The sequence below is a fragment of the Sus scrofa genome, chromosome 6 (genome assembly GCF_000003025.6).
Source record: "Sus scrofa isolate TJ Tabasco breed Duroc chromosome 6, Sscrofa11.1, whole genome shotgun sequence".
Lineage (NCBI taxonomy): Eukaryota > Metazoa > Chordata > Mammalia > Artiodactyla > Suidae > Sus > Sus scrofa.
Window position 1 is genome coordinate 144,373,679 of NC_010448.4, and position 27,316 is coordinate 144,400,994.

The window sequence follows — 27,316 nt, forward strand, 5'->3', positions numbered from 1 at the left end:
GAGAGTTCTTTCTCTTTGCCTCACAGCCGGTGGCCGGGGATATTGCTACATGAAAGCTTCCCTGTCAGTATCAATCATCATTGCCCGGGCTGCTACATTCCAGAGAATGAATTGGCCTCATTTGGTAACTCAACTGGAGTCGGGGGGTGGGATGGGGTGGGGGTCATTCTTGATGGGTCCACATTTGTGGGCCCCACTTCTTGCTCCATAAGTGGTTTCCAAAGACAAACAGAAACCCACGGGGCCCAGCTTGCTTTTTCTGATTCCCTACTTTAGAGATGCTAAGTACGGGGTGAATCTGGAAGGGTAGGAATGAGCAGGACCTGGGTTAGGGCCCAGGCAGGAAATGAGTTAAGGCAAAGCCGCGTCTGAGAAGAGAAGCAGGCCAATAGCTCTTACAGCCCCCGCCCCCGCCCCCAAGGTTTCCCTGATTGCTTTGATGCAAGGCCTACTTTCCCCCCCGCCCCATCCCCATGCTTTTCCGCAGGAGGCCGGCAGGCTCTCCCCCACTCCGCGCCGAATGGCGCCAGGCCTGGAAACGAAGTGAGCCCAAAGCCTGCCTTTTTTAGGGGCAAAGGTGCTCCAGCAAGGCAGATGACCAGAAATGCAATCCTCAGACGTTTTCCTTGAGGAAGCAGTTGCTGGGAGACCCGAAAACGGACAAGTAGGAGCCTCTTTCTGGGATTTAATCTCAGAGGTCTGCTGATGGAAACCTTTCCCTAATTCTTACCTTTTTAAATGCAAGATCTTCGGACTGCCTTCCCCTCCCCCGCACCGTCTGAGCATTTCTCTGCGATCCTCCTAGATTCTTAGCCTGCCTTTTTGCAGAATTTCCTGAAACGTCCACCAAATCTAGAGTTCAGAGCATGTACCCCGGAGGATCCACGGTTGTGCTCTGCATGCCGCCGTGAGAGGCGCCTAAATCGAGGGTCCTGAGGAGCTGAAACCCGCCCCGGGGCTCTCTACTCAGCTGCTCTGGGGCTGTGCGCCGCGGGGCAAGTCGCTGGGCTCCTTTGGTCTCACTTAGTGCCTCCGTAAGACGGATGATAATAATAACCGCTCTGCCTCCCTCATATGACTGTGTAGGGATTAATAGAAGGAGAGAATAAAAAGCGCTTTGTGATTTGCAAAGGGCTCAACATAAGGTATGTTGATTACTAAATTATCTCATTGGGCTCAGTATTGGGTATATTAGTGATCTTTATAAAATCCTCATTCTACATTTACCTACCTACTTCTGTTCAGGAGTCCTGGTGAAAAAATGCCCTGGGAGGAATAGAGATTAAAAGATAAGCAATATACACAAAAAAGAAAACAAAAAGCAGGATCCTTATTATAGTTTTCAAAAATAAAAACAGAGTGATAACTCCTGCAGCATTTCAAATTACAGATGCCCAGAAAGGGACTCTGTCTCCATTTGGACATTATTCTAGGCCAGTAGTCTGTTTGCTGGGGATTCTTTGGCATGGCAACAGGCAAGCATTGACATGCAAAGCAGAAGACTCTGTGTAGTATTGAGCAAGTCATTTCCTTTTTCCAGTCCTCAGTTTCCACATCTCTAAAATATGTGAGCAGGACTGGACTTCCTTAAAATCTTATCCAACCTTTCTTTTTTATGATTCTGTAGATTCCTTGATTAGGCATTGTAATTAAGCAACAGTTGGGGCGCCAAGGTCATTTCATACTTTGTAGAATATCGAAGAGTTTTATTAATTTTCATCCCGGGATAAAGGATTAAGTGAGCAAACAATCCGAAATCATGCCATCCACTTAGGGACCCTTAATTCTACTTAATCATAATAAGAATGTTTCAACATTTGATAAATTAAGAAGCATGACATCATGCCTTAGAACACTCCAGTGCAATTGGCACAGAATCTCATCTCAATTAGCATGGTTTCCCCACCCCCAAAAGCTTTAATTCTACAAGTGCCTGCCTCACTTAGTAATTCCACTCTAAAATCTGACACCTGAAAACCACAACCTTGGTGTTGCACAATCCTAAAGACCACAAGGTCAGCATATCGTTTCACTATTCTGTCTGCCAAATCTGAACCCTCATCTAGAGTGCCCACCCAAGGTCTTTATCTCCCAGCTGCACTCCTCTGCTTAGAGAGATGCATTTTGTTTCTTCCCAGCTGCTGTCAGCTGGCTTGTCTGTCCTCCATGGGAGACTTCAGGTTCAAGGGTGTCTGGGGAGCTCATATACAGCCTTGACTGTTATTCTGATGGATCGTTTTAATTCTCCTCACTTTGATCATGTCAGTTTCCACAACAAACAAGGCTCACCAGCATTCCTGTGCTCACAAAGGCAAACACTCTTGGCTTTGCATCACACACCAGAGGCCAGAATTCTTTGGTTTTAGCTTCAAGGCTATTTTAACCCTTGGTTGCATAAGTTTTCCAGTTAACACATTTAACCGTCCTTTCCTGCAACCCAAGGCGTATAAGCCTGTTCCAGAGAAATGCAATGATTTCTAGCCTTTAATTAAGTAAGGATCCAAGTGGCAGATGCAGTTCACAAACACTGGAGCCAAGCCCTGGCTATGAAGATTCTTTTGCTCCAAATGCTCTGCAGTTCACGAAGAGTAACTTCAGTTAATAAAAATAACTCTGTCTATTGAGTGCCAGGAGCTATTTCAAACCATTTAAAATATTGTCTCATTTAATATTGACAAAATGTTAAGGTGAAATAGAGATTATGTCAACTTCATAAGTAAAGAAGCTGAAGAGATGGATGCTAAGAAGTCTGTCCAAGATTACACAGCTAGCCCAGAATGGCGCAGGAGTTTTAACCTGGATTTGTCTGACTTCAGGGGCAGGCTCTAAGACTGAAATGTTTAATGTTAGACATTAGCACCCGTTATGCTGTAGTAGAAAGAGCTCTTGATTGAGAGTAAGGAGGCCAGAGTTGAAGTCTCTGACTATGGCCACCTAAAGCAAGTCAGTTTTCTCTGCGCCTTGATTTCCCTCCCTGCAAAAAATTAAGGATAGAATTAATTCAGTTTCCCCCTCCCAACCTCAGGCATTATTTTATTACTCATACCATTCATACTATTATTTAATAACTTTTTTCTTTATATCAATGCACTTTTTAAAACCAAATGTTTTTAAATTAAATGTTATTAAATTAAAAACCAAAAGGGTTTGCTCTAAATATAGTAGTAATTAAAAATAAAATGATAAAAAAACAATGCCATTAAATTCTAGCTAGATATTGTTGCTTGCTTAAGGCTCTAAGACTTAGGCTAACCCTATTATTAAATTGGAAAATATTCAAGCTCCTTGAAGACACCGCAAGTTAGTTAAAGTATACAAAGGACATACTAACAAATCAGCTGAAACTTCCCCTCAATGTAACCCCATGGGGAGAGAATCCAAGAGACAACTTTCTCAATCCCTTACTTAATATTATTTAATGTTTGACTGGTGTACTACCTAAAGTTATCTCACCTACATTGTTTTGCATACAACCAGTGGTCCCCATCTCGTATTTGATCAGATGATGTTGTGGGTTTCTCTTTCAACATTTCTAGCTCTAAAATACTTCAGTACTAATGAGGAAAGTTAATATCAATTACTATTAAATTTGAAAACTGAATTCACTAGTACCTGGTGAGTATTTCCTGAAATGCAGAGAAGGTAAAATAAGAAGAGACCTTGCAATAAACAATTACTGTTATCAATTTCCTTAAACAGTAAAATAAGTAAAGGCTCTTCTCTGGGATGTATGGGAAGGACTTCAGACCTGAAAACCATGTTGCCCTTTAGCTGTGTAATAATTTTGCATATTTATCATAGTGTGCACAGTGAGTTTTCAAAGTGTTGTTGAAACCCCTGGGGATAACCAATACTCGTTCAGGTTGAAACTATTTTCATGATAATACTAAGATATTCACGCCTTTTTTATTCAGTTTTCCAGAGGCTACATGAAGTGAGATACTGCAACAGATGGAATGCAGACACAGACATTAAGGAGATTTGCAAAATGTTAAACAATGTCATGCCTCGCTCTGATTTTTTTTTTTTTTAATTTGGGGAAATATATTTGTTTTTCCATAAAATTATTTATGTTAACATATGAATTATTTTAAAATAAATATTTTTAAATGCCTCAATGTAACTTCTTATATGGTAAAGATTGGTTGATATAATCCACATTAAAAATATCTCTTTGACTCCTCAATAATTCTTAGGAGTATAAAGACATTTTGTGGCCAAAATGTCTGAGAATGTATAAGACCATAACAAACCGCAGGTCTCGGGAACATCAACTGGATTATGAAATAACTAAAGTCAAAAGTAGGTCATTTTAGAACTACCTGTAACAGGGGAGGAATAGAAAAAAACTATGCAGTGAGCAATAATGAGTTTTCTTGGTTAGTAATAATGAAGTTAGCTTTTCTGAAATGAGCATCATTTCAGTGACATCATTTATAGGTAAAATGTAGGTATTTTCTGGTTATACGTCTTCTTAATTTGTTCTACTTTCAACTCCTTCCAGTTATAGGTAGTTCTATAATGAACTACTTTTGACTTTACAAATCAGAACATTGAATTCCAAGCATTGTGAATGTAGCAACCTAAAACATGTCTGCCTGTGCTCAGGCCTAGAATAGAATGCAGAAAATGGAGACTTTTCTTGGGATCTTCGCATAGGAAAATTTATTCCTCCACAAATTATTTTTAATGGTGTTCCCAGGTGGCTTACATAAGCTCTATAAAGTGGTAGTTGAAATTTAATTTCTTGTGTAGTCAAGAGACTGCTGAAAGGTTGGGACACCACAGTGATAGTTCCCTGGTCAAACACTGGATTAAATCAACAAGTTGGGCCAGTGAAGCTTAGCTGTTTTACTAGCTGAATCCATGAACTATATGGCCATAAATTGATTGTGACTATCAGCTGAGACCATGGCCAAAAAAATATAATTGCAATTAGTGTGTTTCACATAGATAAGGCCAAAGTGTATTTGCACCTACACTAAATGCCTCACTCTCATTTTGATTCTGGGAGCTCAATTTACAAAGAGAATTAACATTTCTCTTTATTTTAAGTGGTTTCTATGGATACCTTCTATGAAGCATTTCATTCACATCTATGCAATTTAAGCTTTTCATTTTAATTTAAATATATTTTCCATTCCTCTAGAATCTATATATAATATCCACAGTTCATTTTCTGAAAATAACCTATGAAAAGCATTTGTGCACACAAAATTTTAAATTAATATGTTTAAGAATTTAAAAAGAGAAACTTATACAGTACAGAAATTCACAATCTCAGGGTTGGAAGTCTATTTTCATTTGCCTCATACTCACACAAAACCTGACCTATAATCCAGAGAATCATGTTTTCTGATTCCAGTTTTTTTTGGGGGTGTCATTAATGGGTGCATTCCCCCCCTCGATCTTATTTATTGTTATGTCATAGTTTTCTTACTTAGCAGAGTTGGGATTTAAAGTTTTTAGGTTCTAGTGCAGTTAAAATTCAATAAGATTTCTACTTAGTGTGAAAAAATTGGGAAAAAAAAAAAGGTTTCAAAGGTATCTGCAACCTCAGATAATTCATAAAATATTGCCACTGATATTGTATTGCCAATATATTTTTTTGTCTTTTTTTTTTAGGGCCTCACCGGCGGCATACGGAGGTTCCCAGGCTCGGGGTCAAATCAGAGCTGTGGCTGCCAGCCTGCACCACAGCCACAGCAATGCCAGATCTAAGCCTCATCTGTACCCTACGCCACAGCTCACAGCAACACCTGATCCTTAACCCACTGAACAAGGCCAGGGATCAAACCCACAACCTCGTGAATATCAGTCAGATTCGTTAACCACTGAGCCACATCAGGAACTCCTGTATTGCCAATATTTGCTAATCTAACAAACAGTTTTATTTTAATTTCCTTTTTTCAAGAAAAACCACTCTATATAAACTCTTGTTTGATGTCATCTCCAGCTACAGTTCTTTCTTTTTTATCAGTTATGCAAACCCTTATACCTCAGCCTAGAAACCAAGGTCTTCCACATTTGGACTCCAGACTTCTGCCACCTCTCCCACCCTCCCTGAGCAGACCCACTATGCCGAAAATAGGCCTACTGAGTTCTCCAGGAGGTTGATCCCCTTGCTAACCTCTGACCTTTGCTTTTACCATTCTCCTTCCTTGCAAAATGCCTCCTTCAGGATGCCTACTGTTTGTTAAATGAAATTGTATTTAGCCCTCCACCCCCAGACAGATGACCAACACCACTTCCTTCCTGATCCCCCAGACGTGGCCACTTTCAATATCAAAGCACTTTCATTACATGCTACCTGTGATTTTATTTTATTTTATTTTTTCTTCTTTAGGGCCGCATACAGAAGTTCCCATGCTACGGGTGGAATCTGAGATGCAGCTCCTGGCCTACACCACAGCCACAGCAAGATCAAATCCAAGCCGCATATTCAATCTACACCACAGCCACAGCAATGCCAGATCCCCAACTCACTGAGCGAGGCCAGGAATCAAACCCATATCCCATATCCTCATGGATACTAGTGGGATTCTTTTTGGGTTTTTTTGGTTTTTTTTTTTTTTTTTTTTTTTTTTTTTTTTTTTTTTTTGGTCTTTTTGTCTTTTCTAGGGCCACACCCACGGCATATGGAGGTTCCCAGGTCAGGGGTCTAATAGGAGCTATAGCCACTGGCCTATGCCAGAGCCACAGCAACCCTGGATCCAAGCAGCGTCTGCGACCTACACCACAGCTCACGGCAACGCCAGATCCTTAACCCACTGGGCGAGACCAGGGATCGAACCTGCCACCTCATGGTTCCTAGTCAGATTCATTAACCACTGAGCCACAACAGGAACTCTACTAGTGAGATTCTTAACCTGCTGAGTCTTAACAGGAACTCCTAGGATTTTTTTAAGTTAATTACTTTATTAAAGTATAGTTGATTTACAATGTGCCAATTTCTGCTGTACAGCAAAGTGACTCGGTTATAAATATATACATATATATATACACATATACACACACACACACATTCTTTTTTATATTCTTTTCCATCATAGTCTATCCCAGGAGATTGGATATACTTCCCTTTGCTATACAGAAGGACCTCATTGCTTATCCATTCTAAAGGTAATAGTTTGTATCTACTAACCCCAAACTCACAGTCCATCTCACTCCCTGCCCGTCCCCCTTGGCAATCACAATCTGTTCTCTATGTCTGAGTCTGTTTTCTGTTTTGTAGATAGGTTCATTTATGTCATATTTTAGATTCCACATATATGTGATTTGCATGGTATTTGTCTTTCTTTCTGACTTACTTCACTTAGTATGATAACCTCTAGGTCCATCCATGTTGCTGCAAATGGCATTATTATGTTCTTTTTATTGCTGAGTAGTATTCCATTGCCTACATATACCATATCTTCTTTATCCATTCATCTGTTGATGAACATCTCTGTTGTTTCCATGTCTTAGCTATTGTGACTAGCGTTGCTGTACATATAGGGGTGCATGGATCTTTTTGAATTATGGTTTTGTCAAGATATATGCCCAGGAGTGGGATTGCTAGATCATATGGTAGTTCTATTTTTAGTTTTCTGAGGAGTCTCCACACTCTTTTCCATAGTGGTTGTACCAATTTTCATTCCCACCAATAGTGTAGGAGAGTTCCCTTTTCTCTACACTCCCTCCAGTGTTTGTTATTTATACTTTTTCTTTTGGCACCAAAATTTTTATTAACCCACCATCTTGCTCTCTTTTAATACTATAAACATTATATAAACATTATAAACCAAATTAATCTTTTCGACCCAGGGTTGTGATAGGAACCATCTTTAATCATGGCCATTCTGACTGATGTGAGGTGGATGGTATCTGTGATTTTTGACTCATTTGTGCATTTGTTTTATTCTCTACTTTAAAATAAAAATTCCAGTAATATTTTTATCTTTTTTTATCTTTTTTTTTTTTTTTTTTTTTTTTTTTTTTTTTTTTTTTGCCATTTCTTGGGCCGCTCCTGTGGCATACGGAGGTTCCCAGGCTAGGGATCTAATTGGAACCGTAGCCACCAGCCTACTCCAGAGCCACAGCAACGTGGGATCCAAGCCGAGTCTGCGACCTATACCACAGCTCACGGCGATGCCAGATCCTTAACCCACTGAGCAAGGGCAGGGATCAAACCCGCAACCTCGTGGTTCCTAGTCAGATTCGTTAACCACTGCACCACGATGGGAACTCCTATTTTATTTTTAATCAGTAATGCACACATACAATAATATGCTATTCAGAGAGCACCAAAGTGTATTCAAAGAAACATTCCTGCTTCTTACCCTCACCCAGTTCTCCTCCCCAGAAATACCCACTGTTACCAGTTCCTTGTATATCTTCTCAGAGACAGTCTATGCATGTGTGTGTGTGTGTGTGTGTGTGTGTGTGTTTGTACATGTACACAAATAGCAACATATTTTTGCAGTTTGTGCCTTGTACAAGGCCACTCAGTTGAAGGAGCATTGGACCTGAAATCCAGCCCAGGTGTCTCCTGCCAATCTGTCTGCTCTGTGTCCTTATTAAGTACATTCAAAAGAAGAGTTCTGGCTGTGGCACAATGGGGGTGGGTATCTTTGCAGCATCAGGACACAGGTTCACTCCCTGGTCAGGCACAGTGAGTTATAGGACCCAGCATTGCTGCAGTTACAGCATAGGGCACAACTGCAGTTTCGATCTGATCCCTGACCCAGGAACTCCATAGCCACAGGGTGGCCAGAAAATTAAACTAACTAGCTAACTAACTAACTAAATAAATAAATAAATAGAAAGAAAGAGGGCTTTCTTCAAATTTCCACAAGTACTCTTTAGAGGCTATCGGTGGTCCTATTGTATATTTTTATTTCATTTTTAATTTTCACTTTATTGTGAAATATCTTTTTTTTGCACTCTTACAAGAAAGAACTTGCGTTATAAATTCATATTTAAACACTGTCATCAGGAAGAAGATTAATTTGCAAAACCTGTTTTCAAACACTGGCCTATTTCTTTAGACTTGCCGATTTACAAGTCATCAGTGAAAATACTAACTTGATACTATTGCTTTCAAATGAAATATCCATGAAAAGGCTCTTAGAAGTCATGAAAATACCAATTACCATACTTATAATGGTTATTATTCCTTTTTAAAGAAAGAATTTTAAGAATGTTTACTAGGTTAGATTATTAGGAGGTTATTACACCTAAAATTTTTTAAAAATCTAATAATATTGTATTTTTATTTTCTCTACTAGCCTAAGATATATTTTTAAAAAGTGCTGTATTTTCATTCCCCGAAGGCTCATTGGATGTCAGTTGTAGAACATGTTAAAATCCAAGGCTCTTATAGTTCCAGAAAAAATTTATCTTTAATGCTTCTCACTCCAGGGGTCCCCTTTTGATGTGTTGCTGCCCTCATTTTCCAATAGTTAAATCCAAACCTGTGTTTCTTCTTAGAAAATTCATCATTCCACTTTGGAGCCCAAGATTTGTAAGCCAGGGTCATGGCTCCTTCCTGGATGTGAGAAACCAGAAATTTATTCTTACATCCTACTCCCTATTTGTATTGCATAAACCTATCTATATTATGAGCCTTAGATACAGCCCTTTCAGAATTTTATTTTATTTTATTTTATTTCATTTCATTTTTTAGGGCTGTACCTGGGACATGTGGAAGTTCCCAGGCTAGGGGTCGAATCAGAGCTGCAGCTGCAGGCCTATGCCACAGCCACAGCAATGCCAGATCCAAGTTGTATCTGTGACCTACATCACAGCTCGTGGCAACACTGGTTCCTTAACCCACTGAGGCAGGCCAGGATGTGAACCCACATCTTCATGGATACTAGTCAGAATCGTTTCCACTGAGCCTCAGTGGGAACTCGAGAATTTTACTTTAAACGGCCCTGTCAATCTACTAGGTCATGTTACTTTGAGGTCAGAATCTCTGGAAGACAAAAAGACATTCCTCCATAGCTTAAAAGATGAGAACGTAAATATTTGTAATGCCATAGACATTTAGTACTTATATGACCTTAAAAAAGAAGAAAAAAACTAAGCTTTTAGACTTTTAACATAAAAATCAAGTAAATTTGTCAATTATCATTTGCAAACCAAGGACCTTTATGTCTATCCCTCATACCCAGTTCACCTCTGATCTCAGGGTCAGGGAATAGTGGGTAAGATAATACGGCGAAGTGATGAACAAAAGAAGAAGAAGAAGCAGCAGCTTTGAAACTAATAATTGGCTTTTTTGGGTCTTCAAATGCCAGGGAGTCAAAAGGACTGTCAAAACATCCTGCTTCAGTTAAGATATATTCCTGGCATATTTTTCACAAGGCAGAAATAAGTATTAAGACATTATCACCTTTCTCTTCAATGAAGAGGCCCAGAATATTCCACTGTAGCATTAAAAATTATGTTGAGCTGATGGCATTTGAAAAGTCTTTTTTCCTTCTCTCCCTTGTCTTTCTAAGAGTGGACCCTCCCGTAAGAACTCAAGAGAACTCAGTTGTCATAAATTCCCTTCCTGGGAACAACCAGGAGAGTCTGGCTCTTGTCACTGACAAATAGAAATCAGTACCACACCTAAAGAGACTGTTGCAAAACCATCGCATCTCCTGTGTTCTCCTAAGGGCTTATTTATCTTTCCTTAAAATCATTTGTTTTCCAGTAAGTGTCCTTCTCCTCTTCCCCTTCTCCTATTAAAATAATACATAAGCCTCAAATTCTAACCACCTCCTTGGCTTAATTTTTTTGCAAACTCTCCTGAGCATTGTACATGGGTGAATGAAAATCGGTTTGTTTTTTTTTTCCTCTTGTTCATCTGTCTTTTTTCCGTTTAATTTGCATGCTTCTAGGGACCTAACTTAAGAGGGTAGAAGAAAAATTTTTCCTCCCTGACAGTCTGGCAACCAGATGGGATGGTTGGGACTTCTGGCTTGATCCAGAGATGGAAGCCAAGAGACCATAGGACTTCTGATGAAGCTGGCAAGGGTAAGCTTTCCTTACTAGACTATCTCCTGGATTTCTTCCTGGAGTCCATTTGAATAAGAAGAGGGGTAATAAGAGCTTCTCTTTGTCTTTTCTTTCTTTTTCTATTTTGGCTACCCCATGTCAGATGGAGTTCCCAGTCCAGGGATTAAATCCAAGCTGCAGCTGTGGCAACGCTGGATACTTAACCCACTGTGCTGGGCCAGGGATCAAACCTGAGTCCACCACCAATCCCATTGTGCCACAGCAGGAACTCTGGTCTTTTCTTTGTAACTTTAGACTGGCAGGAGAACACACTTGAAAGAACTAGTTTTGGAGCATTGGGACACTTGGGTGACTCTCAGTTTTGACTACCCTTGGCTATAGATCCTCTCCTTTGCAAGGTTGCTACTCTGTTCTATTTGTCTCATTTTGTGTCCTGAGACCTTGGCTTGGATTTAGTGAGAGCGTGTTTGTTCTGAGTTTCCTCCTGCCATGGAGTGTATTTGCTGGACCTGCATGTGTAGGCAGCCAGCTCTCGGGCTGGGGACCCTGAGAATTCATAGTCAGCTGAACAGAAATGTGGAAACCTGGGCACTCCATTTGCAGCTGGCACCATACTGACCACTGCCAGCTCTCTGGGGATTCATCTATCTTTCCTAATTGCCTTGCTAGTGCTGAGACTGCCGGTGGCAATGAGGGTCTTTACTTCCTTTCTCTTTGGGGAGGCATTTAAATCATGGGGTCTGCATCACCTGCACCCTTTTGGATGGCACCTTTTGCATCCATGTTTAATCCATGAAAGGGCTTATTGATTTAGAGTCAGGTTATTTTGTGAGTTCTCATATATGTGAATAAAATTTGTCCTTTCTCATGCTAATCTTTCTTTGTGTCAGTTCAATTCATAGCCTTTCAATCACTGAACATAAGAGGGTAGAAGAAAAGTTTTTCCTCCCTGACAGATCAACTCTTGTTAATGAAATAATACTATCCTTTTAAGACCCAGTTCAAGTGCTGCATTTGGGGAAGTGTTCTCTCCTTATGACTTTCCAAGAAATTTGCTTATACTTCTTTTAGAGCATTTCTGCAGATACCATAATAATGTATGCACTTTGTATTACTCTCTCATATTCTTTTTTTTTTCCTTTTCTTTTTACAGCCTCACCTGTGACATATGGAAGTTCCTGGGCTAGGGGTCAAATCAGAGCTGCAGCTGTGGGCCTACACCACAGCCATAGCAACACCGGATCCAGGCAGTTGCTGTGACCCGCATCACAGCTTGCATCAACACCTGATCCTTAACCCACTGAGTGAGGCCAAGGATCGAACCTCTGTCATCACAGACACTATGTTGGGTTCTTAACCCACTGAGCCACAATGGGAACTCCTACTCTCTCATATTCTAATATACATGTATAAAGACAAAGACTGATTCTACTCTATCTTTGAATTCCCAGTATGTAATAGATATCATTAGGAAGGAAAAAAGGGAAATTTATCTGATGGCCCTGCATTATAAACCAGAATAGTCCTTCAGGTGATCAGTTATTAACTCATAGTCTTAGGCAGGTGCCCTTCCATTCTGAGCCTTAGCTTCTTCATTAGCAAAATGAGAATCACAACACCATGTGGAGATATTCACTTTCATGAGGAGTGGATGAGCTATCTCATGTGAGCATCTAGTAGAATGTCTAGGATAGTAAAGACACATTGCAAAGCTACTTCCTCTGCTCCCGAGCGCCTACCTGAACATCACACCTGAACACCGAGAAAGCCTAACAGTCCTCACATCTGGATCCTATCTGAGTCTCTTTCCGGAGCCAACTACTCTCTTGCCCACCCACTGAAAATTCCCCCAAAGAAGAGTTTCTCCTAATAGACAGCAAATGCTGGGCAAAATCCCTACAAGGGCCATATAGAGTCAAAATAGCAAGACTTCTAGAAGCTGCTGATGTCTTGTTCTAGGCATACTGTTGATTAGCTTGTCAGGTGATCACTGTCTCCTGTGTCAGCTGACAGAGGGAGGCTTGGATGGTGCTGGTGGTGGGAGGGGGTTGAGCTGGTAGAATCGGCCTTGGGAGAGAAGTGGGGATGGAAGAGGCATCCACACAAGATGGCTGGACGAACAAAGGAAGGACCTCAGTGATGAGAACAGTGTCCTCATCTCTCTGGGAATATATATGAATTTGCATGATTTTGTCATCTGTGTGAATCTGTGTGTCCATGTTTATGTGCACAAGAGAGTCGCCCAAGAGAAAATCATGCACCCTTTTGTCCATTCATCTCTTCATTTAAATCAAAGTAAATGAGTTCCTAAAAGTGCTCCAGGTACAGGGTGAGGCGCGGGGGAGGGGGGGAAGATAAGATACACTATGACTGTAAGGAGTCTGATTACACAGAGAAGTAAGTGCTTTACAAGTGCTATTCCAGGATAGGTAAGCACGAAGAGCTAGGACAGCAACCAGGCAAGGAGTGCTGCAGGAAAGGGAAGAAGCCCTAAGCTGGGGCTTTCTCCTCTCCTGCACATTCTTCATTTAGCTTCGTATATTCTCTATCCCATTCCCTCCCCACCCCAGGAGTTTGTTTGGAAGTAGAAACGAATTTGATGAGACATGTTTTTCCCATTTCGCCATGTGCTGAAAGGCTAGTACTGCACAGCACTTCCTCTCTGGTTTAGGGGCCACCTTTCCTTCACCGATTTCAAGTGAGCAAAATTAAAATGTGACTTTTATTGTGTTTCCCCTTCTTCGTTGTGGTGGATGGTAAACGTTGTGAGGCACCATCACAGGGCCTTGCATGTAGAAAAGGTTCAGTACATGTTTTCTGGTTGGTGAGGGCATGAGTGAGTGCATGAAACTAGGTCCAACTTGTAACATGGAGATACCTTCTCTCTGTTGTGAGAGAGCTAGGCCTGGCCTTTGAAAAGCACTTAATACAGGATAGGTAGTATTGGTATTATCATTACTAATATTAATAATTGCAGTAGTGGATTGTACCCAAATATTTAAAATGTTTATTTTCACTTTCAACATAGAGAAAGAAAAACTGGTCAGAGCCATAATTAAAGCCCTGTGGGGATGGACCTAGAGATTATCATACTAAGTGAAGTAAAGAGACAGAGAAAGACAAATATCTTATAATATCAATCATATGTGGAATTTAAAGAAGAATGCAAATGAACTTATTTACAAAAGAGAAACAAATACACAGGCATAGAAAACAAATTTATGATTACCAAATGGGAAAGATGGGGATGGGGCAGAATAAATTAGAAGTTTGGGCTTCATTTATACATACAACTTTATATAAAATAGATAATCAACAAGGACCTACCTACTGTAGAGCCAGAGGACTATTTTCAGTGTTCTGTAACATCCTATATGGGAAAAGAATATGAAAAAGAGTGGATTTATGTATAACTGAATCACTTTGCTTACACCTGGAACTAGAACAACATTGTAAATCAACTATACTCCAATATAAAATAAAAATTAAATTAAAAAAAATAAAGTTCTTGCTGTGGCTCAATGGGATTGTCAATGTCTCTGCAATGCCAGGACACAGATTCAACCCCAGCCCATTGCAGTGGGTTAAAGTATTCCATATTCCCACAGCTGCAGCCTAGGTCACAGCTGTGCCTCAGATCTGATACCTGGCCTGGGAGCTCCATTTACTGTGGGGCGACCAAAAAAGAAAAAAAAAAAAAGATCCAAAATGTCTAGCTGTGGAAAAACAAACAAACAAACAAGCAAAAAAACATGCCGGGCTGTCCACAGCTCTGTTTTCCAGAGCTCTATGTAGGCACCACATAGTATTCCCTCTTCTTAGCCAAATTGCAAAGCCAAGAGTTAGTTACCTTAGGGGAGAACACACCATTCTGGGTAGTGGCCACTATCTTGCAACCTTATATCTAAACAAATTGTCTCCTTGGCTCCAGTGGATGAGTAGATAACCACACCTGAGGACAGTGGGCCCTCTGCCGTCTCCTTAAGATTCCAGTCCCTTAGGTCACAGCATAGCGCCTGAGGAACCTACACGATGCCAGCTTCCGAGGGCTGCCTCACTCAGGACTCAAGACTTCCACTCCTTTGCTTCCTAGATATTTGAAACTACAGAATTCTCCACTGTGGACACTTGGCCCCTGTGCAAACCAGTGTGCTTCCCAGGTGTAATCCTAACCCAGCAGCTCACATCTTCTTTGCTGAGAGCTACACACTAAAAACAAAAGGACCGAGTCATCTGCAAATGCCACCATTGGGTTTGTATTAATAGCAGAGGTGGGTTATTCAGGACTGTTTATGAAAAACATCTGTAATGCCACCTCAGGCATGGAGAACGATTTAATTCACTCATTCCAACTACCCAGATTTTCATTTTGCAAAGCTGACTTCTGGGCCTGCTGCTACAGTTCTGCTACCAATTCAAAAACATCTCCTGAGAAGTTCCTTCTGTGGCTCAGTGGTTTATGAACCTGACATAGTGTCTGTGAGGATAAGGTTCAATCCCTGGCCTCACTCAGTGGGCTAAGGATTTGGCATTGCCATGAGCTGTGGTGTAGGTCGCAGACACAGCTCATATCTGGCATTGCTGTGGCTGTGACATAGGCCGGCAGCTGCAGAACTTCCACATGCCACAAGTGTGGCCCTAGGAAAAAAAAAAGCAAAACAAAACAAAAAAAATCTCCCACACACTAGGTGTCCAAGAAGTATTATTTCAGTTCATGGACAAAATGTCATTTGAGTCTTAACCTGAATGAAGATGTTTCCTTTGTCTGGATAGAGAATTGTGCTTCTCAGGATGGGTTGTCTCTCAGGCTATCTGTTCAGAAATAATACCTCTAAGGAAATTATACCTGGCAGGAAATGGGCACTGATAAAAATTTTGCTTCGCGGTGGTAGGCCTGGAGGTATACGGAGAACAAAAGGGAGTATGTGTATGTAGTATTACTTGTGTAACTGAACATTTTATATGTAAAAAAAGATTAAAGCAAATATGACAAAATGCTAACATAAATTAACTTTTCATGTTGTGAGGACGTATATTACATCTGTTCTTTCCTATATTCTGTTTCTATATATTCGATACTTTTCAAAATATACGAAGTTAAAAAAAGGTCCACTGCCTAGATTTGGTCACCCAGAGGAGGTGGATTAAAAGGCACCAACCAGAACTCTTTCACAAAGGCAGGAGTGGCTTTGTCTGACTCTTTCTATAAATATAGGCTGGGTCCTCATACAACCTTAAGTATCAGGTATCATAATATTCATCTTACAAATGAAAGAAAAGGCGGGGTACAGAGAGGTTAGGTAATTAGCTCAAGATCACACAGCTGTAAATGGTTGAACTGGGCTTCAGAGCCCTCCTCTTCAACCACTCTTTTGATGAACTGGAGCAGCTAAAATTGTCATCATAGAATGGAACACCAAGAACAATGCTGTCTCTTCTTCTTCCTGGAATCAAAAACTGAGCTGGAGAACTTTATGTTGTCTCTAAGGCAGTGTTTCTCAACCTCCCCCCCCCCCACTGGCCCCCTCCCCATAAACTTTTAATACCACAGAAATACTGTCTATCTCTTTATGTACTGTGAAGGGCCACAGACCATTGCAGTATCTGGTTTTTCTCACCCTCTCAGAATCAATTTTCACCTCCTTGGTGATAATACTGTCATCTGTTAAGAATGCATGCTCTAAGGAAGGTCTGTAAGAGTTTTTATGTTGCTATTGTTTGTCCACATAGTACAGATACATGATATGAAACAAAAGCTTCCATGTAGGCTGACATCACAGGAAATGTAGTAATGGAAGAATTTTGGTTCTTTCTCCCCAGCTTCTGAGGTTGTGTGTTTGAGGGGTGGCTGCTGGTGTATGTAGAGACAATGGGGAATGAGTAACACCAAAGTAACTGCCTCTGAGCTGGAGATTCCAGTTGTCTTTATTATACAGAGTCTGTTTTCAATTACGTGTGCTAATGAGGTCCAGCAAGAGGATGGGTAATTGAAATCCACAATGAATTCCCAAACCTCATTTAGAAAACTATTTCAAGCTCCTTCTTGAGCCTGTGAGCATGTAAGAACCATACTGGGATAAATATTGTTTCTATTGTTTCCAGCTTCAGATGGCAGGGAAATAATACTCATGCCATGTTCACCTGGTATTCATTCACTGGAGTCTTCTCTTTACCAGGTAAACTTTACCAGGTAAGACACTGAGGTGTCTTATTTAAGTCCACAGGGTCCATATGTGGTAGATATCACCTTTCTGTTTTAAAGATGTAAAAACTGACTTGCTCGGAGTGCTGCCAGTAGGAAAGAGCAGAATCCAGATTCAAACTCAGGTATTCCTAATTCCGTGTAAGTTTCTTTGTAGTATCATCAAAGCATTATGCAAAATCTAGAAAGATCTGGAAAAAGTTCCGCTCAGTTGAATTCAGTGCATTTTGATTTGTTAATCAATTCAAATGTTAATTGTTGGAGCTTTACTTATGCTTTTTTTTTTTTTTTTTTTCCCCAGGGCTACATCTGCAGCACATGGAGGTTCCCAGGCTAGGGATTGAATCCCTGCTTCCGGCCTACACCACAACCACAGCAATACAGGATCTGAGCTGTGTCTGTGACCTACACCACAGCTCACGGCAAAGCCAGATCCTTAACCACCTGAGCGTGGGCAGATCAAACCCGCAACTTCAGGGAGTTCCCGTCGTGGTGCAGTGGTTAACGAATCCGACTAGGAACCATGAGGTTGCGGGTTCGGTCCCTGCCCTTGCTCAGTGGGTTAACAATCCGGTGTCGCCGTGAGCTGTGGTGTAGGTTGCAGACGTGGCTCGGATCCCGAGTTGCTGTGGCTCTGGTTTAGGCCAGTGGCTACAGCTCCGATTGGACCCCTAGCCTGGGAACCTCCATATGCTAAGGGAGCGGCCCAAGAAATAGCAAAAAGACAAAAAAGAAAAAAAAGAAAAGCTTAAAAGTAATCACACACACACACACACACACACACACACACACACACACACAAAACAAAAACAAAAACAAAAAAAAACCTGTGTTGTAGGGAAGATAAAATGAGACAATGTTTTCAAGCACCTAGTACATCATCTGCATCAAAACACCCTTTTTCCTGACCCATCCATCAGCTTAGTACTCATATCATTCAGTTGGCTTTTGTCCTATGCTTCCCTGCCTTATTTTCTGTCATTTTATAGTATCTGTCTGGCTTTTTTGGCTAAATTATCGGAACTTTAGGATCTGGAGCTGTTCTCATAAAGCTGGTTCTCAAATTTTCATATTTATATATTTTCAATGTATGAAGGTGTATATATTGCACATTGACACTCCTAAAATGAAAATTTTAAGCCAATTTTAGACTTCTACACATTACCCAATGAGCAGGAATTTAAACTCTCAAATGGAGGTACTTTTAGGATGGCAGCAAATTTTGTTTGTTCTGTAATAAGAACAGTTTATTGCATTTCCACTTCTAATTTTGTGATAAGTGAAAAACAGTGGCAAAAAAGCAATAAATAAAATTGTGAGATTATAGAAGATACCCCAGAAATGACAGATCTAGGGCCTCAAGTGGATGTTTATTGAACTTTGGCCTATATCTGTGTTCTACTGTGAAGGGTAAGAATAAAATGAAAGGTCATCCATGAAACATTGGAATCTATCATCTCAGACTACCTAAAAGGTAAGGAGTAGGAGACGTGAAATCTTTAGGTTACGAATTGTGAATCTACATAAAAATCATTGCTATAATTTGGATGTCCAGAGGAGTTCAAAGCTGAGAGAGATATTGCCAGAGATAAAGCTCACATGGATTCCTCACTCAAGGAGAGAATGCCAGAGTTCAATTCCTTTTGACAAAAACTTCAAAAAGAAAGTTTAAAAATTACTCCCATAAAATCCTCATTATAAGTTCCTGCTCAAACTTTTATAAGATGGCATTTTAATTTTTTTGGCTATTCCCACAGCATGTAGAATTTCCTGGACCAGGGATAGAACCTGTACCACAGCAGGGATTGGAACCGCTGCAATGACAATGTCACGTTCTTAACCCACTGAGCCACCAGCAAACTCCCTGTAAGATACCATTTTTAGGAGTTCCTGTAGTGGCTCAGCGGGTTAAGAACCTGACTAGTATCCGTGAAGATGCTAGTTCAATCCCTGGCCTCGCTCATTGGGTTAAGAATCTGGTGTTGTGGTGATCTGTGGTGAGGGTGCAGACATGGCTTGGATCCTATGTTGCTGTGGCTGTGGTGTAAGCAGCAGCTGCAGCTGCAATTGGACCCCTAGCCTGGGAACCTCCATATGCCGTGGGTGTGCCCCTAAAAAAAAAAAGACAAAAAACAAACAAAAAAAGAATACATGAAATGGACCAAAACAATACACTGAATAAAGAAGTATATAAATACATATAAGTTTAAAATTAATTACAGGCTAACAGGTAAGACAGGACAAAGAAAAAAATATTCAGTTTTTTCAGTTTTAAGTTAAGAAATGGTACCAACCTCACAGGTTATGTAGTAAATGATTTTTTTGTAATGTTAATTTGTCAACACGTTTTGTTTATTTTCTCTCTCTCTCTCTCTCTCTCTCTTTTTTTTAGGGCCATACCTGTGGCATATGGAGGTTTCCCAGGCTAGGGGTCAAATTGGAGCTGTAGCTGCCGGCCACAGCCACAGCAACGCCAGATTCTTAACCCACTGAGAGAGGCCAGGGATGCAACCTGCATCCTCATGGATACTAGTCAGATTAATTTCCGCTTAGCCACAATAGGAACTCCTGTCAATTTTAGACTTTTTAGTTGTAGAAGTTGAAATCATACAGATGAGTAAGATAACTTCCTGTTTCCTACTTATACACCATTTGTGGCATTCATGTCTCCTCTGTATTGTAATCTCTGTGATCCTTGTAGGTGCTCAGGGGGTTTTCAGTGGGTGTTAACTAAGAATGACACACAGTGAGTGATAGATTATATGCAGAGTTGGCCATCAGCACCCGCTCCTATTCCTACAAGCCTGCTGGCCTTGCCTCTTGAAGTGGAGCCTATTTTCCTTTCCCTTAAATCTGGGGTGACCTTAGGACTTGCTTTGTCCAGAAGAATGGAATAGAAGTAATGTAGTACCAAGCTCTGTGAAGCATTGAAACTTGTGTTTTCACTCTTTTGGGAGCCCTCTGAAACACCACGTAAAGGAGTCCATCTCTACTGCTGGACAGAGAGGCCATAGGGGAGAAACAGGCCCAGCTATCCCCAGCCATTTGAGGCACCCCAGCTGGAGCCCCAGACATGAGAGTGAAGCCATCTGAGGTGCTCCAGCTCAGGTGAGCCACCCCAGCACATACCATATGGAGCAGAGATGAGCTGTCTGCCCAAACCCTGGCCCAACTGGAGAATTATGGGCAAAAAAATGGCTATTGTTGTTTTAAGCCAGTCACTTGTGGAATGGCTTCTTATACAGCAATGCACCAACAGTGTAGTTGTCCCTGGGCAGAATCCCAGCCTCAGAATTGCCCTATACAATAGTAGTGGTCTTTCTTTGTTTCATCTTTTATCTCCTGTACTGAGCAACTTTTTATTTCTTCAGTTAATCACTCCACTATCCACTAACCATAGAGTTTTCAAGGAAGATCAGTGATGTGAAAAAGACTGTGACCTTTGGTTGGTGCCCTCAGAGAAGGCTACCAGGTGTGAGTACTAAGTGAGATAATATTTAAAACCCAGAGTTGTTTGGCAATATAGATACAGAAGTCTAGACCTTCTATAGTCCAAATACCAGAAAGAGGACCCAGTGGCTTATTTGCTTAAGGCAAAAAGGAAGGAAGTTAACATTAGTCAATCCCTGTGGACCCCAATAAGATTCCTATTGCATAAGAAATGCAATTTCACTTCCTTATAAAGTGAAAAAGAAGATACCCTTTTTATTTCCAATTTTAATATATTGTACAATCAATATTTTAATGACAAGGAAAAGAATAAAGCAAGCCATAATCTTACCACCAAATGCAACTATTTTCATTTTACCAAGTTCCTTTCCAGTCATCTTCCATGTGCATTAACAGTAAGCCCTTATTTTTAGCGGGATAATTATCCAGCTTCTCTTGAAAAGGCATAAAGACCTATAGGAACCCAAAGCAATGAGAGGAGCAGGAAAAGGAAATAAGGGAACTGTGCCCCCTGTCTCCATGGAGGCTTGGAGAGAAGGTGTTAATGGTTAATTTATTTCTTCATTTATTCAGTCAATGAACATTATTGCAAGTATTTTGAGTACATGCCATGTCTTAACTTTCTTCAGCTGTGTAATTACTCGTTCATTGGTCTTTTGCTCAATTAGACTGTGAGCTATATATATGGCCAGATCTGTTTTATCTTATTCACAATGATTTTTCTAGCATTTAATATAATGCCTTGCACTTTGAAAGCATTAAGTAAATACTTGTTGGATTAAAGAACAAGAAATGCAAGTCTAGAGAATACATTTACCAAACCAGACCTGGAAATAAAGAAGTAAGGAGAAATGGTTGTTGTTAAATTAAATAATGAGTGAGAGTCTATATATTAAAAGGAAAACATGCATGTGGCTAATGTATTTTAAAGTAAATGTGGTCTATTTGATTAATGCTGCTAGTTTGGATTTGGGTCTTCTGGAAAAAAAATGATGAAACCATCTCCGGAGACATTGTGTATTCAGTTCATTTAATATTTATATCGAGCTTCTTAACTCAGCATCCTCAAGGAGACCAAAAATGATCATTGGAATGTGCAGTAATACTCAGGAGGATGGCATAGGAACATTCCCCACTCTTCCAGTCCCAGATAAATCAACATAGATTGAGTTAAATTTAGGTACTCTCCTAAAGGGTGGAGGGAGGACTCCATAATATTCAGAAAGGAAATATCCTTTCTTGTCTCTCCACAAGACTGGCAAAGGTTTAAAAAGCATGCTTGCTATTACAAGGAATAAAACGTATAAGTTAGAGGAGAAGTCAAAAAGAGACCCCCAAATTCACTATTTTAAGTATGATGAAAAGTTGGAGTTCCCGTTGTGGCGCAACAGAGATGAATCTGACTAGGAACGATGAGGTTGCTGGTTCAATTCCTGGCCTCCCTCTGTGGGTCAAGGATCCGGTGTTGCCTCGGGCTGTGGTGTAGGTCACAGATGCAGCTTGGATCTGGCATTGCTGTGGCTGTGGTGTAGGCCAGCAGCTACAGTTCCGATTTGACCCCTAGACTGGGAACCTCCATATGCTATGGATGAGGCCCTAAAAAGAAAAAAAAAAAAGTTATTGTGCTCACTCATAATAGGCTACAGGTGGGCAGAGCAGGCCAGTACAGTAGAGAGCTTTGCTCAACAGAATAATTGAGACCTAGATTTTTTTTTTTTTTCCATCCTATTGATCCATCATCCACTACTGAAGCAATACCTCTGAAATGTAAATGTGCATTCAACCACCTGAGGTTCTTGCTAAAATGCAAATTCTCTTTCAGGGGGCCTCGGATGTGTCTCAAGACTATGTATTTCTGAAAAGCACCCAGGTAATGCTGATGCTACGAGTCCAAAAACCATATTAGGGATAGCAAGTCTCTAGGGCAGCACTGTCATTATCTGTAGGGTCAAAGCTGGGTGGCTGACATGTGTTGATTCTAGTTTTCAGGAAGGGTAAAGAGAATAGTCTAAGGCAAAAAGTTTCTTTTAAGTGAAAAATGTAGAGATAATATATACGTTTTCTGCTCATATTCAAAAGTCAAAGACTGAGTAAGAAGGTCATGCCTGGCTTCTAGGGGGCTGGCAAATGTGTGCGATCTCTAGCTGGCAGCTATGTTATCAGAAAAAAAATAAATAAATAAAGGGTAGAGGAGGAAAGTACTATTACCATAGGAAAGAGAATGACTATTGGGAAACTGTTATCAGTCTACACCACAAAGGCTAAGGAGGCAGGAACTTATAATTAAGTGATGAATTGGAACACCAAGAAATAGGTTATATGAGCTAGATATTACCCTGAAACCCATGAAGATAGCTTTAGCAAAGAGCTATTGGCTCAGAAGTCAATGGGCAGTGACAGCATTCTGTTTTCAGTTTTCAACCCCTGGCATGCTTTGCTAGCATGACCTCTGGGCCTTATTCTTGGAGGGTGCTGATGATATGATAGGTAACTGGGAATGACTCAGAGCCTGTTTTAGAGCCATTAAGTAGATTCTGACATCTGCCTATGGTTTGAGAAAATAGATGTAAACAGAAATCAAGAACATAGCTAAGATATCATTAAAGACATTTGGCCAAACATTAAGATCATCCAAACCTAAATTAGGAATTTCTAGACATATTTAACATGATTTTTTTTAATCCCTATGAACATCAGTTTACGCGGGACATATATTGAAATTTGTTTGTTTCTGATAGCATCAGAAACAAAATTCATAGTCTGTACCTTTGATATGACACGTTTTCTCAGAACATTCAATCAAGTAATAAATTTCAAAAGCTTTCAGCAAAGAAAATTACATAACCTTTCCCCACCTCATTTCAACATTTAATTATCCACTGTCTCATATAAGATCCCTTTTGGATCTAATCTAGTCAGAGTGACCATATTGGAACACTTCCGAATTTGAAATAAACATTGTTAACAATCATGCCAGGACAATAGCTGTAAGCCAGGACTGTCCTGGGTAACTCAAGGGATATACAGCTACGTAATACCTATTATATCTTCCTTCTTAATATATGTATATTAATATATTTATGCTTACATAAATATAATTATATATAGAAATATATAATTATATAAGTTATTTCTAGGTAGAAGTAGGGGGTATTAATTGTATTAGTAAGTTTCTTCAAGATCGCAGTGAGTGGGAAGAGGAATAAATTAGGAATTTGGGATTAACAGATACACACTACTTTACATAAAATAGATAAACATAAAATAGATAAACAACCTCGACCTACCATTTAGCGCAGGCAACTATATTCAGCATCTTATAAAACACTATAATGGAAAAGAATCTGAAAAAGAATATATATATGTATATGTGTGTGTGTGTGTATAACTGAATCAATTTGCTGTACACCTGAAACATTGTAAATCAACCATACTTTAGTTTTTTAAAACAAGATTGCAGCAAATAGTTAGTTGCAGGTTATCTTGGATAAGGGTTTGCTTCAATATTTTAGGTAATAAAAATAACATGGAGGTGTGATTGGCTAGCTGTGCAATTAATCACTGTTGACTCTTACCCTATACTTCCAAGAATGGGATGTAGTCTGGGTTCCACCATCTCCTCGGTGTTTCTTTGTTGGGCAGAGATATTTCCAAGTCCCCTCAAAGCACTTGGCTTCCTTCACATCAAGCCCATTCAGGTTTGCTGTGTTCAATCCATAGTACCCAGGGAACAAAGGCAGTTTACCTCATTATTTTATGAACTTTATGTGGACTTTTTGTAGACAAAAAAATAAATAAATAAATAAATAAATAAATAAAGCTAGTTAAGGGTGATTTGCTCTAAAGTCATAGCAGGCACATAGAACACTGTGGACATTTCTCTAGTAAAACAAACCTGCTATGTTGTGTATGTCCACTTATATTGCTTTTTGCTTTAAGCGAAGGAAGTATGCAACTGATTGGGATATGAAGAAAGGAAATAACATCCTTTCATATCTCTTTCTCCATGTGACTCTGCAGAGGTTAAAAAAGTAGATTGTGGATTTGGTCCATTATGACCATAAAGCTTATTTGGTCATTTGATTACTCCTATGTAGGATTCTGTTGCAAGAGAAACGGGGAGAGCGAGTGTGATGGGCAGACAAAAATACAAATACTGTTATGCTGGACAATTGATAAAAAGCTGACAGATGAAGTATAAAGTGTGTGGAATTTACCCCAATGATACTGGCAGTCTGAGCAGGAGCTGCCCTCCAAGATGAGTTTAGGTTGTGTCTGGAAAGGAATGCTGTGTGGAAGGTGTGAACTCAGAATCACATAGCCTAGAGAGGGTTGCATAATGAAAGAGAGCATTATGCAGGAAAGGGAGCTAAGGTTATAACCTGGAAAAAATCAAATGCTGCCTTAAGCCACAGAGACTCAAATGGAGGTATAAATATGGTAATACATACGATCAAGGCACTAAAGTGAGGAATACGGTGCTGAGGGGTCAAGGCCAGGGATTTTTGTATATGACTTGAATTTTTCACCTCAGGTAGAGAATTTTTTTTTAAATGTGGGTCCTGGCTTATTCTCCATAGTAGAAAATAATTCTTAACCAAGTTGAAAAGAAACCAAATGAGATAAATTTCTTATTTAAAGGAAGTACAAAGCATTGAGACAGAAGGGCCCTTCCACAGATGCTCAATTGCCTGAACAAGAGGCATGAAGCTGGCAAGGAGGCCACAAGTGGGCGAGTGTGATGTTATTTAGAAGAGAGCGCCCCTTGAATATTCACTCTTTCTTTGTTACACCAAATGCCAATACTGTCCATAGCCTTTAAATGTGCTGCTGCACAGCAGAGGAGAGATATGTAACAAAGCTTTATTGGATGAATGTATGATTGATACTATTATTTCTCCCTTCCTCTTTCAAATGCAAAAAAGCCTGAAAGTCCAACCTTCCCAGTGTGCAGGATTCAAGTCAAAAAATAGAATCAAACTAAAAGAGCTAATTTAGTATTTTCCACAAGCTAAATTCACTTTAATCTATTTGCTAATATCTAATTATATTCCTTTCCAGGGCCGACAGAACCAGATACTGAGACCTAAGAAGGAGCATGTATAGCACCAGATACTGGGATATAAGAAGGAGCATGTATATATAACTGACTCAAATCAGAACCCAGCTACTAAGCTTGGTCTTGAGTCAAGGGCTTACGTGGCAGAGACCGAGTTGGTATTAATCAAATCTAGTTTTTCTTCTCCCTGCAACATGTTTCAGTCTTGTTTACAATCAAATGTAATCATATTTTACCTAATAGGATGTAAACAAAAGTGATATGTGCTAATTTTAGACTCACTCAGGGAGTTCCCTGGTGGCCTAGTAATTAAGGACCCAGTGTTGTCACTGTTGTGGCTCAGATCACTGCTATGGTGCAGGTTCCAAACCTGGCCCAGGAACTTCTGTATGGTATAAAGTGTGGCAAAAAACAAACAAACAAACAAAAAAACAAAACAAAACAAAACAAAAAAACCAAGAACAAAAACAAAAAAAACCTGGTCAATAACCTTCCATCGCTCCATAGAATACAATTTTTGTTTTCTTTTCTATTCCTCTATCCTTAGTGACAATAACCATGGTGACTGGGGAGGCCAGGTGTTGAAGACACTAGAATCACAAGATAAAAGAAGCCCCATATCTTCACTCGGAAAAGAGCCACCTGCCAGTTGGATGTCTGTTTTGGACTTGATATGAGTAAGAAATAAACATCTTTTGTATTATGTCACTGAGATGCTGGTGTCAATCTGCTGTAGCAACTAGCATTACCCTAACTGCTTCCTATACACATGAAAAAAGAATCATGGAAATTAGAGCTGGAAAAGGCCTTAGAAATCATCAGATCCAACTCTCTCAATATTCAGAAGCATGACCCAAAGTAAAATGTTTCCCCAAGACTAATAAGCTAGCATTAGAACCCATGTGTTATTTATTATTCAGGATGAACTGAAACTGTACTAAACAAAAAAAGAGTAATGTATTGGCTCACGTAACTGACAAAATAATGGGTAGGGCTGGATCCAGAGGATGAGACAATGTCATTAGGATGGGGCCTTGCCCTCTTTCTTTGCTGTTCCTTCCACTGGGTGGGCTCTGTTCTCAGGAAGGCTCTCTACTTCTGGGAGCAAACTGTCTGCTGGCTGCTCCAAGATACAGCCCCAGTAGCATGAGAGTTTTCTTTACCGGCATTTAAACAAAAATCCTGGAATATTTACTTCTGATTGACCTAGACTTGACCCACCTCTGAACTAAATGCTCTGGCCACCACCCTCATTGACCTGCTAGGTGGCATCAACTTCACTCATAAGATCTAGAAAAGCCAAAGGTCAGGGTTCTTACCTTACTTAGCTACATCTACCATCTCTCCCTCACAAAGGCACTGACTATGCATTTATTCATTGTACATTTGCAGTATGCCAGGCTCTGTGCAGGATGCAATAATGGATAAAAAGATGAACAAGACATAGGTTCACTCAAAGAACTATCAATTCTATGTGTTTGATAAAACATGTATACAAATAATTACCTGGATACCAAGCAACATATTAGCAAGCTGACTATCAGTCATAACTAAGATAGGCTTAGAGTTTATGATTATAATTTCCGACCACGTTTGTTTAAATCCACTAAAAAGAG

At 40.0% G+C, this 27,316-nt stretch overlaps 1 protein-coding gene and 1 long non-coding RNA gene across 2 annotated transcripts in view; one reads left to right on the top strand and one right to left on the bottom strand.

Annotated features, from left to right (window-relative positions):
• The window catches only part of LOC106509878, a 135,296-nt gene extending 132,774 nt beyond the window's left edge, over positions 1 to 2,522 (bottom strand). The window contains exon 1 of the long non-coding RNA XR_001307839.2: positions 731 to 2,522. This is a non-coding gene — a long non-coding RNA (uncharacterized LOC106509878). The remainder of the gene's footprint in view (positions 1 to 730) is intronic.
• Positions 1 to 27,316, top strand: part of WLS (wntless Wnt ligand secretion mediator) — a 287,021-nt gene that overhangs the window by 131,040 nt on the left and 128,665 nt on the right. Inside the window, exon 4 of the mRNA XM_021096488.1 lies at positions 26,248 to 26,377. The gene's annotated coding sequence lies outside the window, so the exon portion shown is untranslated. The remainder of the gene's footprint in view (positions 1 to 26,247; positions 26,378 to 27,316) is intronic.